General features: G+C 36.2%; 1 long non-coding RNA gene across 1 annotated transcript; it reads right to left on the bottom strand.

Annotated features, from left to right (window-relative positions):
• Positions 1–3,878: 3,878 nt before the first annotated feature.
• Positions 3,879–14,510, bottom strand: LOC115293811. The gene is made up of 3 exons (XR_003909612.1): positions 14,431–14,510; positions 10,455–10,526; positions 3,879–4,087 (listed from the first exon to the last, which is right to left on the bottom strand). It is a non-coding gene; the product is annotated as an uncharacterized LOC115293811 (long non-coding RNA).
• Positions 14,511–14,711: the final 201 nt, after the last annotated feature.

Below are 14,711 nucleotides of genomic sequence, written 5' to 3'. Positions count from 1 at the left end.
TCAAGAAAAGCAAGCAGTTAGGAGTGCTCAAGAAAAATTGATTCAGTATCTAATGGATAGTTGATACCTGTCACAACACAGCATTTTATATACTGTTAAGTGAAACTGCAATACAATCTAAGTTTATTTTGGGAGTGTTTGCTGTATCATTGGATTTAATGAAATGTTTAGAGGTGCAGTAGGCATGACTTTGAGTATATGATGAAAGAAAATGCAAAATGCTTATTGATTTATGATGTGGTTTCATCTTAGCTTGGGCAAAGCATGCAGTATTTAATACATAGTAGCAGAATATTTACTATTGAAGCTTGAAAAGATGTGAGTTCTTTGTGTGCAATCTTTCATTTATGCATGTGAGAGGGTTATCATTTTTTAAAATATATTTTCATTGAAAGCTAAATTTTTTTCAAATATTTTTTCTCGGAGTTTTATTCTTCATTTTGTTAATACAGTGTATCCCATTGATTTGTAGATATTGGACCATCCATGCATTCCTGGATTAATTCCCACTTAACACACTTATTTTAGAAGAGCTTGAGAAGAATTGGTATTAACTTATCTTTAAATATTTAGTGGAATCTGCCAATGAACCCATCTTAACCTGGACTTTTATTTGAGAGTTTTTTGATTACTTATTCAATACCCTTACTAATAATTGGTCTGTTTTCTGTTTCCTTGTTTGATTCGTTATATGTTTGTAGGAATTTATCCATTTCATCTAGCTTATCCAGTTTGTTAGCAAATAATTATTTATGATAGTCTCTTAAATTCATTTGTATTACTGTGGTATCAGCAGTAACATGTCTTCACATTTTATTTGAGTCCTCTCTTTTTCTGAGTGAGGCTATTTATCTTTGTGGGGTGAGGTTATTTAAAGGTTTAAATATTTTGTGTATCTTTTTAAAAAACAGCTCTTAGTTAAATTGATTTTTTAATTGTCATTTTAGCCTCGGTTACATTTATTTCCTCACTGATCTTTATTTCTTTTCTTCTACTAACTTTGGGCTTATTTTGTTTTCCTTTTACTAGTTCCTTGAGGTGTAAAGTTAGATTGTTTAAGATATTTCTTTTTTCTTAAAGTGAGCATTTATCACTATAAAATGCACCATTCATCTGGTGCATATATTATATTACTGTACCAAATGGTACTTTTTACTACTTTTGTCTTTTAACCTTAATAGCAGCTTTACAATATTAGATTATTTACTATATAGTTACCTTTGCCCTTGAAATTTACACTGTCTTTTATTTTCTTGTTACTGAGGAATTTTTAGTTAGCACCTTTTAATTTCATCTTAAAGAAGTTCCTTTAACATATATTGTAAGGCCAATCTAGTAGTGAGGAACTCCTTTAACATTATCTAATATGGGAAACTCTTTCTCCCCTTCAATTCTGAAGGACAGCTTGATGAGTTACAGTATTCTTGGTTGGAGGTTTTTGTTTGTTTGCTTTTAGCACTTTGTATAACATAGCTCCACTCCCTTCTGGCCTGTAAAGTTTATGCTGAAAAAACTGCTGATAGCCTAATGGGAGTTCCCTTACATATAACAAGTTGTTATTTCCCTTGCTGCTTTTACTGGAAAATAATGGGGAAGAAAATTTCGTTTAGAAATCCAAACGATCTTTACCTACACGTAGGCCACATTGCAATTAAAATAATACCTAAGGGGAAGCTGGGTGGCTCAGTTGGTTGAGAGTTTCCCTTTGGCTCAGGTCTTGAGCTTGTGATTCATGAGTTTGGGCTTACTGTCCCCAAAATAAATAAATATTTTTAAAAAAGATTATCTCCTTTAACTTCTAACAAATTAATTATGTGTGTCTTGTTGTGGGTCTCTTTGCCTCTTATTTGGAACGCCACAGGATTCTTAAATCTGGGATGTCTGATTTTTTTTCCCCAGGTTAAGGAATTTTCAGGTGTTACTTACCCAAATATTTGTTTGTGATCCTTTAAGTCCTTTAATCTACCTCCAGTCTTTTTCACTTTTTCCCCTTTTTGCTACTCTTTCTGAATGAGTTCTACTGCCCTGTCATTGAGTTCATTGATATTTCCTTCTGCTTATGTAATCTGCTGTTGAATTTCTTTATTGTATTTTTCAGTTCAGTTTTTTATCTTTTAATTCTGTGATTTAAATTTAGTACTTTCTCATTGTCAAAATTTTCACTTTGCTCATGCATTGTTCTCCTGATTTCAGTGAGCATATTTATGGCCATTATTGTTAACTCTTCATCAAAACATTTATATGTGTTTCATTAATGTGTTTTTCTGAGGTTTTATCTTGTTTACTCATGTGGAAAATATTCCTCTGTTTCTTCATTTTCCTGGACTTTCCTTGTTGATTTCTAGGTGTTACATAAAACAGCCACCTCTCTCAGTCTTGCAACCTTTGCCTCTTGGAGGAGATAAAACTTATTATTTAACCTTGCCCTAGCTGTTAGTTTTCTCTCCAGTCCTTGTGATTGTCCAAGAAGCCTTTGTTCTTAGTGGCTTTTAGCAGTTAGAGTTTCCAGGACTTGTCAGTATTTACATTCAGTCTGATCAGTATGTGGACCCATAGGCAGCCACTTTTAAAAGATGCAAATATAACTCTTTTAAGGGAAATCTGGGACATGGTTTTGTTTTTCCCTATGCACTGACCCTTTGGGTCATAGCCCATGAAAGAGTTGTTTCTTTGCTACCATCCTGTTGAACCTATGAATACAAGCTTTCCTTACCCCCAGAGTAGGGCTATCCAGGGATATATTTTCTGGGGAGCAGCCACGAAAGCTGGAGCACCAATTTTGTACACAAGCTTCTTTCTCAGAAATATAGTTTACAATCACCCTCTCACTTACTTCAGGTAAAGATGGTACCTTGCTGGCCTCCCCAGTATCTAGAGAGAATTGTTGGCCCTAGATGTGTTTAATAAGAAGCCTACTCCTCATACCATAGCTATGAAGACAAACTATTAGGACATTTTTGTGAAAGATGGTGTGTTTCTGTCTTCTGCCTCTGTACTGTGCCTTGAGGTAGTAGCCATTTAAACACTGTTTTCCTATTTGCAACTGTCATGTGAGGTCTGTGAACATAAGCCCTACTGGCCACAAGAATCAGGTGATGAAACAGCATTCCCTGGACAGCAGCTGCAAAATCTGGAGCTCCAGATTGTGTACACAAGCTCTTTTTTTGGAAATAGTAGGGATGTGGAGCAAGGTATGCACTGTCCTCTGCAGCTTGATGAGTGTTAAATTAGATGACTGCTCTTCAGACCAAAGTTTTAAAGATAGGCAAATAGACTTCTAAGAAAGATACCTTTTAGTCTGCTGCCTCTGCACTGGGACCTTGGGGTGTAGTTACAGTAAGTGTGCATGTGCCCTTTGAGAACTGCTTCTCTGTTCATTTTGGTCTTAAAGACATGAGCCCCACTGGGCTTCAAAGCTATACGGTTGGGGGACCTGTCTCTAAGGTTCAAAAGTTGAGGTGCTGAGTTCAAACTCTTCACTCCTCAAGAAGAAGCTTTGCATATGAGTTCCCGCCAGGTCATGGGTTGCTTTGTCAAGGGTGGGATTTAGGACAATATGGTGTCTCAGCTTCTCCTATCCATTTCGGTGTGTGTTTTCTCATTAAGCAGATGTGTAGTACTTGTTCAGCTAGTTTTTGAGTTTCTTTCGTAGCATAGTGTTCTGTATATAGCTATAGATTCAATGTGTCCATGGGAGAAAGCAAGTTTGGGATCCTCCTACATCACCATCTTGAACGAGGATCCCAAGTGCTTTTTAGAAAAAATATTTAACTAAAATATATTTGGCACAATTTGAGGCAAAAAAAAAAAGGCAACTTTACTTGAGATTTTCACTCAATATCCTTTATCTTAGAAGAAAATAGACTAAATTAAGGGGAACAAAATTTCATGCAGTTTCCAAGCAAAGAGATAAAAAAATAAAAACACGGTCTTCCTTAGAGTAGAGGAGGTAAGAGTGACTCCCCCCAAATACTTCTTTATTCTATATCCAACTGTTGACCTTCTCGAACACATTATCTCCACTCTTCCAACATCAAAAGCAAGTGGACACTGAAGCCAGACTGCCTCTACAGTGCTGATTCCATTCCTAATGGAAAGGAGAAGAGTGGTTACGGTGTAGATTACTTTGCCTCAGGATCTGGATTTTTCATACATTTTTTGCACCATCTAAGAATATAATATTCAAGCATTACAGATGCTCTATAATACGTCAAAGGTCATAATTCGTAATGGACTGCACATGAAATATCACTATAACTTTGTGGTTGTGATTACCTCTATTTAATATTTCTTAACAAAGTTTAAGTCACCATACTTTCTTCACAATTTTGGTGTTTATCCAGTTGGTGTTTCTAGAAGCTGTGCCAAGGATACATACTTAATGTTTCTCATTCATAGAGTGATTTCTATCTCTTTTCAAGTTAAAATTATAAAACTCAAACCTACTTTATTTGCTCATTGATTCATTGAGTTAGTAACTAGCATTAGTTAAGGTACTGTTTGGCTTTTTTTTTTTTTTAAGGCTTTTGAGGTAGTATAATTTTATCTGGATCCATGTCTAAATTTTACCCAAAAGTGTTTTGTTTTGGAACTGGATCCTCAAAATGTAGTCCCTAGCAGGAGTATTAATGTCACTTGGAAACTTGCAAAAATGCACATTTGTAATCCCCACTCCCTGTTTACTGAATCAAAAACTGTAGGAGTGGAACCCAGGTAGCTAGCCTAAGGTATTTATCAGGTGTTCCCAATGTGGACAAAAGTTTGAGAACCACTGGGGTGAGCTTGAGTTAACTACTGCGTCTTCAACCATTCTGCAAAACTGGGTCCTATCAATTTTGGTAAAACTAAGGCCTGTGCAACTCTTCCTAAAAAGAAAAAACTGAATCAAACGTCTGATAAATATAATGACCTAACACACCCAGGTTGAATATTACTGCCTGTTTGTGGTAAAAATATCCAAAAGATTCCATTATCCAAATACATTTCCAAGTAGGTGCACTGCATTGAGGGATAAACACAGGAGCTCTATTTTCTAAACTTCAGTCATGATAGCAAGAGAGAATGAAGTGACAGACTTCAGCAAGTTCAGTATATATTATCCATAGACAAAAACAACATAGCAGACATAAAGACAAAATGGAAAATTATTATGAGCATTATTGACATTGGTATTCACTCATTTCATATTAGAAAGCCCAATAATATATCTTCCATAAAACAGAATGTCTTTAGGACTTTCTGGGGTAATTCTTCCCATTTTATTGATGTAATTGAAATACACCACTATATGAGTTAAGGTGTACAGCATAATGGCTTGATTTACATATAGTGTAAATTGATTATCAAAAGCGGAGTCATTTGTCATCATACAGATACAATTTTTAAAAAGAAAAAAAAAATCCTGTATCATACAGCAGTGTTAGCTGTAGAAATTACCTTTTCTTCCCAACTTTTGGTAACCACAAATCTGACTTCTATTTATTTGTTTATTCTCCATAAGGTGTTTGTCCTTCTCAGTCTGACTTATTTCAGTTAGCAAAATGCCCTCACGTTCTACCCATGTTGATACAAATGGCAGGATGCCCTCACTTTTTATGGCGAACAATATTCAACTGTGTGTGTCACAACTTCCCTCCATCTATCCAATTATAGATATTGATGTTGGTTCCATGGCTTTGTTATTGTAAATAATGCTGCTAAAAATGTGGTGGCTCAGATAACTTTGATTTGATTTGTGTCTTTTGGATGTATTTCTCCAACTAGAAATACTCACTTTGTGGTACTTTCATTTAGCGGAGCTCCTCCATACTGCTTTCCATAGTGACTGTAGTAGTTTATAGAACCCCCTCCAACAATGCGCAAGCGCTCCTTTTCCTCACATGCTCACCAGCATTTGTCTTTTTGATGATGCTAAAGGGCATAAGGAGATTTCTTGCGATTTTGATTTGTATTTCCCTGATAACTAGTGATGTTGACATTCTTTTTGTATACTTCCTCATTTTTTATCTATCTTCTTCTTTGAAAAAATGTCCATTCAGATCTTTTGGCCATCTCCTAATGGTTTGTATTTGCTATCAAGTCATATGAGTTCTTTTATATATTTGGATATTAATCATTATGAGATATATAATTTACAATTTTTCCACATTTTGCAGGTCATCTTCTCACTTTCTTGACTGTTTCTTTTGTTGTGAAGAAACTAATATGATGTAGTTCCACTGTTGATTTTCCATTTTGATATGTGTGCTTCAGATGACTTACCCAAAAAATTATTGCCAAGACCCATGTCAAAGAGCTTTTCTTCTAGGAAGTCTTTAATCCATTTTTAGTTCATTTTCATGAATATAGAGGTCTAGTTTCATTCTTTCATATAGGAATATCCATTTTCTCAGCACCATTTATTGAAGAAGACTGTCTTGGCTCTCTTGTGAAATATTAGTTGACAGTACATTTTGGTTTACTACTGAGCTGTCAGTTCTGTTCCATTGTCCTAGTCATCTGTTTTTATGCCAGTACTGCACTGTTTAGATTGGTATAACTTGAAATCAGGAAATGTGATACCCTCTTTGTTCTTCTTTCTCAGGAGTGCTTTGGTTATTTGAGATCTTTTGTGATTCTGTATGTGTTTCAGGAGGGTCTTTTCTTATTCCTAAAAAACATTGCCCTTGGAATCTTGACATGGATCACATTAAATCTATTAAAGGATTTTGGTAGTTATAATATAACTTGTTCTGATCTATGAACATAGAATACCTTTCATCAATGCCTTCTACTTTTCAGAGTAGACATCTTTAACTACCTCAGTTAAGTTTATTTCGTAGTATTTTATTGTTCTTGATGTTACTGTAAATGCCGTTTTTAATTTCCTTTTCAAGTAATTTATTGTTATTATAAACCAAGGCGGCTACTGACACTTGCCTGTTAATTTTATATTCTCCAACTTGACTCCTGTAAATAAAATCATGTAATCTGCAAATAGACACGATTTTATTTCCTCCTTTCCAGTTATGTTTCCTTTTTGTTTTTCTTGCTTGATTACTCTGATGAGGACCTCTATTATAATGTGTTGAATAGGAATGGTAAGGGGGCACCCTTGTCTTATTCTTGATCTTAGAGGAAAGCTGTTTCTCACCAGTGAGTATGATGATACACGGCAAACTCAGAGTTAGCATCTTTATTATGCTGAGATACAGTCCTTCTATATCAAAATTTGTTTATTATGAATGGGTAATGAATGTTTTTTCTGAATTTTGTGAGAGGATTTTCTTTTATTCTAATAATGTGATGTATCATGTTCATGGATTTGATGTATGTTGACACACCTTTGCATCCCAGATATGAATCCCATTTGATCAATGTGTAGTTTTCTTTTCTGGTAGTGTCCTTTTCTATCTTTGGTATTATGGTGATGCAGGCCTCAGAACTGGGTGTAGAAATATTCCCCCTCTTTAATTTTTTGGAAGAGTTTGAGAAGGATTGGTATTAATTATATAAATGTTTGGTAAAATTTACCAGTGAAGACATGTGCTCCTGGATTTTCCTCATTGGGAGACCTTTTATTATGGATTCAATTTAACTACTAGTAATTGGCCTATGGAGGTTTTCTAATTGCTTTATGATTCAATCTTGATAATCTGTATATTTCTAAGAATTTTTCCATTTCTTTTGTCCAGAGCAGCCTCTTATCATGCCTGTACTATCTGTTGTAATGTCCTTTCACATTTATAAATTTTAGTTATTTTTAGGGTTTATTTTTTCTATCGTTACCTATTTTCTTCCCTCTGCTAGCTTTGGGATTAGTTTGTTCTTTAGGGCACAGCATTAGGTTGCTTATTTGGGATATTTTTTGGTTGTTAAAATAGACATTTATGAACTTCCTTCTTAGAATTGCTGTCATAGAATCCCTTAAGTTTTTGAATGCTATTGTCTCAGATACTTTGTGCTTCTTTGTTCAGGAGTATATTTTTTTAATTTCCAGGTATATTTGGATTTTCTAGTTTTCTACCATCGTGATCAGAGATACTTGGGATGATTTCTTTCTTCTTGAATTTGCTAAGGCTTGTTTTGTGGCCTAACATATGGCCTATCCTATGTTAGAATAATATTAGAAATTTTTCCATTTTGCTGTGTGAAGAATGTGTATTTTGCTGTTGTCAGATAAAATGTTCTGTATACATCTATTGGGTCTATACTCTTGTTCTAATCTCCTTTCCTTTTTCTCTGTCTAGATGATCTATTAATTGTTAGAAGAGGGTTATTAAAGTTAGCAACTATTCTTTTGCTATTATTTTTTTAGCTCTATTAGTTTTTAATTTGTGTATATAGAGGCTCCAATGATGGGTACATAAATATTCACAACTGCTATATCTATTTGATGGAAAGACAAAGGTCACATTATTTTACTCATATGAGGACTTCAAGATACAAAAGGGAAGCAAAAATAATACAAAAACAGGGCAGGGGGGAACCATAAGAGATTCTATCATACAGAGAACAAACTGAGAGTTGCTGGTGAAGGTGCACTAAATGGAAAAGGGGCATTAAGGAAGACACTTGTTGGGATGAGCACTGGGTATTATACATAGGGGAGGAAACACTGGAATCTACTCCTGAAATAGTTATATGCTAACTAACTTGGATGAAAATGTTAAAAAAATGTTTGGTTTTGACCATTAAATTATAATGTGTCTTAATGTAGCCCTTTTGGGTTCTTTAGGGTCTCTTGGATCTAGAAATCTACTTCTCTTGCAGGGTTTGGGTAGTTTGGAACCACTATTGTTTTAAATACACTTTCTTTCCATTGTTCTTTCTCATAATTCCCATAATGTGAGTATTGTGTCTTTTCATTGTGTCTTACATGGCTGATAGGCTTTCTTCAGTCTTTTTCACTTTTTCTTTTTTGCTCCTCTGATCATTTCAAACATTCCCTTTTCCAAGTTGATAATTTTATTCTGCATGGCTGGTTCTGCTACAAAACTATTAAATTTTTCAGTGCAATTATTTTATTTTTCAGGACTATTTTTGGTTTCTATTTCTTTGGTGAACTTCTTGTAGTTCACTAAGCTTCCTTAACTGATTTTTTTTTTTTTTTTGAATTCTTGATCTGATTGTTAACTGATCTTGGAAATCTGTGAACTGAGTTCTATTAGTTACTTTTTTTTAATTTTATTAATTACTTTTGAGAGGGAGATGTAGGATCCAGGCTTTGAGCTGTTAATGAATTCCAGCCCCTCAGCACAGAGCCCATTAACTGTAAGATTATGACCTGACCGAAGTGGATGTTTAACTGACTGACACACCCAGAAACCCCTATTAGTTGGTTTTTAATGGTGTTATATTAATCTGGATTTGTCTCCTCTTCCAGCTTGTTCCAAATTTGCTTTGGTAAAGACAGTTCTTCTACAGTCAGCTTACTTTGGGTTTCTGGATATGTTAGCAGATAGGGCCTGCTCTAGGACAAGGTAAGTCTTTAAGTTCTGAGGTCATAAGGGAAGGGTATGCCCATGGCAGGCTGTAGTATCTGGAGTCAAATGGCTGGGACAGGGTATGGCATTTACAACTCAATGGGGCTATAAATTAGCTTCTCTTGCCCTAATAAGGCAGAAAGAAACAACCCAGTGCCTGAACTTTTCACTGTGTGGGGACCAAAATCAGGTAAGAGTGTGCACTGAATATTTTAGTCAAGGAGGGCCACTGGCTTTTCTGTAAAGTCTTCGGTTTTACCCTGTTCAATTGCTACTTTGAACTAGGCTGTTGGATAGGTTCTATGTTTCGTTTGTTCTCTGGCTAGGTTTCTGAGTTGGCTGGCTAAAGACTGTATTCAATATTAAGTGGGACGCTGAATTTGTTTCCCTAACTGGCCAGAGCAGAGGACCCAACTCCAAGGCTACTACTGTTCAGTGTGGTTTTGACTTAACTATTCTCTGCTACACAGGGCACTTGCTTTGACTCTGGGGGTGTTCAGCAGTGCCCACTCAGGTTGAGATTTTCTGGGTTATACAGCCTCCATCTATTTTCACCAGTCGTTTCTCTCAGATGGACTGCTCTTCTGCCTGGGTGTGGGCAGATCAGGCTAGAGGGCCAGTAAAACTCCTTGGCTATGGACGTCAATTGTGCAGACTCACATCTGGTCAGACGACAAATGAACAAAACTAACACTTGGGCTCTGGAGGCAAGAACTCAATGTGCCAAGATCGGAGTGCAGGTTATAGGGATCCCTTCCCCTTTTCTCTGACACAATTAGATTTAAGGGTTGTGCCTCAAAAATGACCCTGTCATACCCATTGGATGAAACCAGATTAGCAACTCCCACAATGGGACCACAATGTTGGTGGTGAGGGGTGGTAGAACTCACTTCTAAAGTCCTCTTTCTAACAAGGATCTCATGACAGACCTCTCAGTGAAATATTACAGTGGCCTGGACAATGTAATCAGTGTGTAGTTGCTTCTCTTACCTTCCTAAGGCAGTATGTCCTGGTCTCTGTGGTACAAGGCCGTCCTTCAGTAGCAGTTCCTAACTTTCCAATCTGCCATTATAAAGAAATGAAAATTTTGCTTTACCATTAATCCAAGCATAACTGATAGAATTCTAAGGGTTCAAGAGGTATGCTGGAAAGAGCATTAATTTAGGACTTAATCAGAATTTGAGCTCTGTTTATTACCCACGTTAGTCAAACCTAGCAATCCTCAGATGCCTCTGCCATGAAAAACATATGGAGAGGATTAAATACACAGAAGTAGTATTATAAAAAGGAAGGCTAAGTGGCTGAAACTTTTGTAGGTGCAGAGTCTTTGTCTATCTGGGAGAAATCATGAGAGATGTTGGAGTAGGCCCACTGTTTGATTTTCCATCACACCCTAGACATTATATATTGATATATATTTCTATCTATCTAGATAGATATCAATTCAATTAATATTACTCTGGTAATCAAAATAGTCACATGAATAAATCCAGATGCACACTCTGGGAAATGGCCAAGCATGAATTGATTGGTAAGATTAAGGAACCATCGTGGCCACAACTTAGCACCTCTTTTTCTTTTCTGGTGTCTTAGTTTTCTTAGCCCTGGACTTAGATTTAGCAGTTAAAGAAAAATCACCTCTTTTGTTAATTTCTCCTTTCATTATTTTCCTTTTTTTTTTTTTTTCCAGTCTTTGGAAGCACACCTCATTCTATTTTCTTTAAATGATAATTAGCTTCCAGGAATATCTAAACAAGTATTGGAAAATAGGCAAAGTGTTACTATATTATCTCTAAACATACATATTTCAACAGAATCTAAAAGACCAACTTATTTTAGAATCAAAACATTATCTTTAATTAGCTAAAACTTACTGGCCCCAAAGATAAGTCCTAGTCAAAATGCTCATCCTGAAGCAGAAAATGATATCATAAAGACATTTATAAGTAGTACACATTAGGTACTGTGGAGATAGCTTCCATTACTTTTCCTGTAAGTACTTAAAGAATAAGCTATTTGGAAGGAACCTAACGAGTACAGGTACTAGTTACAAGTTTTAAATGGGAAACTTTAAAATCTGTTTTTATATAACAACTAGAAAAAAATCCCCAGGAAACATTAAAATTATGCACATTGAAGTCCATATCTGGATATTTAATTACAATATTTTGTTATAAAATCAAAATGACAAATTTTTAAGAAAATAGGATTCAAAAACTATTAAATCAATTTCTGGAGTTTCAGTAATTAACTGCTAGAAAACACGCACACCCCTGTAAAATCACATAAACCAGACACTCAGGGGGTGAACGTGCCAAAGAATGATGAAGACAGATTTAAGCAAGAATAAAAACAGTAAATGAAAATTGCATGCAGTAGTGAGATCTAAAAGGTCCTAACAGTTTTACATGCAGCATCTGTAGCATGAAGGAACACAATTATTTACATAAACGGTCTGCTTACATACAAGGATCACATAAGTAAATGTCTACATTATGCTGCAAATGTCATGCAAGAAATACAACTGTCTGATTGATATGCAGAATGTTTGCCAGGATGGTGACAGCCAAAGTAAGTTCAAAGTCACAGGAAATGTTGTCATCAGCCTAGTGTAAAAATGTACCATTACTTGCTATTCTCTTTCTGTTTAAAGGTGACTACTCCTATCTTTTCCCTAGGCTACTTGTTCACTGCAGCTTATTATCATTACAAAGTATTAAAATGGATTAGCTTTTCCGTATTGTGTTCATATTGGGAAGGGCATGTTTTAGACAGCTCACTGACAAGATTTCTGAAAAAGCATTTATTTCCCTACTAAAAATTACCAGGCAGCTTGTTTTTGAGAATAAAAATCACTAAATTGCATGCTGGAAAATTCTTCTTTCCTGATAATTTCATTTAATATAAAAAAAGGAAGAAGTGAGCAGTATCTAATTAATATCTTCTAATGCCCAACTAATGTCAAGCATGACTCCAATTTATAACTGAACTGTATTTTTACATTGAAAAATTCAATTACATTTACTGACAGACTTTGAAATGCCACATTATTTATATTGGCAAACTTTGCAGGCTCACGGTATATTTATTAACATTCTTTCCACAGAATAAAGCATATATACAATACAGATCACTGCATTCTTCATTTTTTAATCTTTCAAAGTGATATGTATATCTACCAGAGCAGCAAGAGGCTGTTTCAGCCTAAGAGAGCCAAAAGACCAAATGGAGGCAGACATTACTGTGCCCTTCCTTTAATTCTCCAGGCAAAACAAGGTAACCTTGACATTTCACTATCCTCTCTGGCTCCTGCTTTTTTGCTCTTTCGCTGGTGCTTCCCCCTCAGCCCCTCCCCACTCCATCCTTGTTCCTACAAGCATCCAGTACAACCATAGGGCCCTCTGTGCACACATCAACAATTTTGAGCTGTGAAGAGGTTCAATTGCCACATTGGTGACTCAGTTGCAAAGCACAAATCATTTACTACGATAGCTTGAGGACATGACAATGAGAGACATCTGGGAGGGAAGGCATAAAAGGGGTTATTCGCAGCTGGTACATTAGTCCTGCTAGCCACTAGGCCACGACACTGTCCCTGTCCTCCAGTTTCCTTCCCCTTCTTTCTGCCTGCTTCCTGCTGTCAGCTGCCAAAAGATATCTGTTCTCACCCTTTGCTGAATGAAAAGGTGCTAATGCATGACTTCAGGATATGTCAGAACATACAGTTCTTACAAGTGTTGGGAGATGCAGCCAACCTGACCATAGGGAAAAGAAATGAGTAACTAAGGAGCAATTGTCTTGAAAAGGAGAGGGAGAAATATTCAAGGGCTAGTTCTTTTATTTGTAATATTGGGGAGGGGGGCAGCATGGAGAATCTTCTTTTAAGCCATCTTTCCGTCTCCTTCTCCCTGAACAAGATACCCAAGATCTTTAGCATGCCTGATTATCCTATTATTTCTGTAGTCTGAAATTGGCAAATATACCAATTAACATAAAGGATAATTCAAAATTACAGAATTATTATAAGAATACTAGTTTTTTCTTTGCATACGAAGAGAAAAAAATAGAAAGGGAAAAAAATTGCACTTTGCTTATCATCACTTTAACTGAATTACTATTCATTGCTTAAATGCTTACCTGTTCTCAGCTAAAACATAGTATACAGGTGTCCACTCACCTCTAAGAAAAAGGAATTCCCATGGACAAATTTTAAATCCCGAAGCTCATAGTGTGAACAGGAGCATGGTACAGGTGGTCCAGCCAGCTTACAGCCTCGGTGAGTCCTGAGTGAGTCCCTACCCCAGAGCCACTCCAGCTGTCCCAGGATAGTATACACGTGGACACCTCTCAGCAGCGCTTACTACAGCCCCAGCCATTTTACCAAGGTAACACAGTCTCAAGGCACCAATTTGGCTCCAGCCAACCCACCAACATGCTCTAGGAAGCCCTAGTTTTTAGCTGCTTCAGTAGTCCTACCAGGTGACTTCTGTACAGAGAATCCCAAGACCACCCTGGCCTGTGACCACTTCAGCTCACTCCAAAGTCACCAGGCATATAAAGGGGCTGGCCACACTCAAAATCATTCTTCCATGTTTGGAGAAGTAGCTGTTCTGATACTTTATTGGAATCAGAAAGTGTGGCAAAATGGGACAGAGGGATATGCTCCAAGAAAAAAAGCAAGACAAAACCTCAGAAAAAGTACTAAAGGGAATGGAGATAACCAATTTATATGAAAAAAGTTCAAACTTATGGTCATAAACATCCTACCAGACTGGAAAGAAGAATGGATAAACTAAGAACTTCATCAAATAGATTGAAAATATAAAAAAGTAGCAATCAGAATTAAAAAGTACATGTCAGCTAAAGTGAAAAAACTGAAGAGCGACAGCAAGCCATTAAATATGCACATTACAGAGGTCCTCGAGAGAAAAAGGGACAGAACTCATGTGAAGAAAACTTCACTCACCTGGGGAAGGAATGAGACATCCAGGTTCAGAGTTTCAAACAGGATTAACCTAATGAGGTCCATACTGTAACACATACTTAGTATGTCAAAGATTAAAGATAAAGAGGGACTTTTAAATGTAATGAAAGAAAGCAACTAATTATGTACAAAGAACACCCCATTATGCTATAAGCTAATTTTTCAGCAGAATGTTCTCAGGCCACAAGGGAGTCGTGTGATATGGTTAGAATTCTTTTATAACCAAGGATACCAGGCAAAGTTACCATTCAGAATTGGAGAGA

The sequence above is a fragment of the Suricata suricatta genome, chromosome 6 (genome assembly GCF_006229205.1).
Source record: "Suricata suricatta isolate VVHF042 chromosome 6, meerkat_22Aug2017_6uvM2_HiC, whole genome shotgun sequence".
Classification (NCBI taxonomy): domain Eukaryota; kingdom Metazoa; phylum Chordata; class Mammalia; order Carnivora; family Herpestidae; genus Suricata; species Suricata suricatta.
The sequence above is the reverse complement of the archived record's forward strand: the minus strand, read 5'-3'. Positions and strand labels throughout refer to the sequence as shown.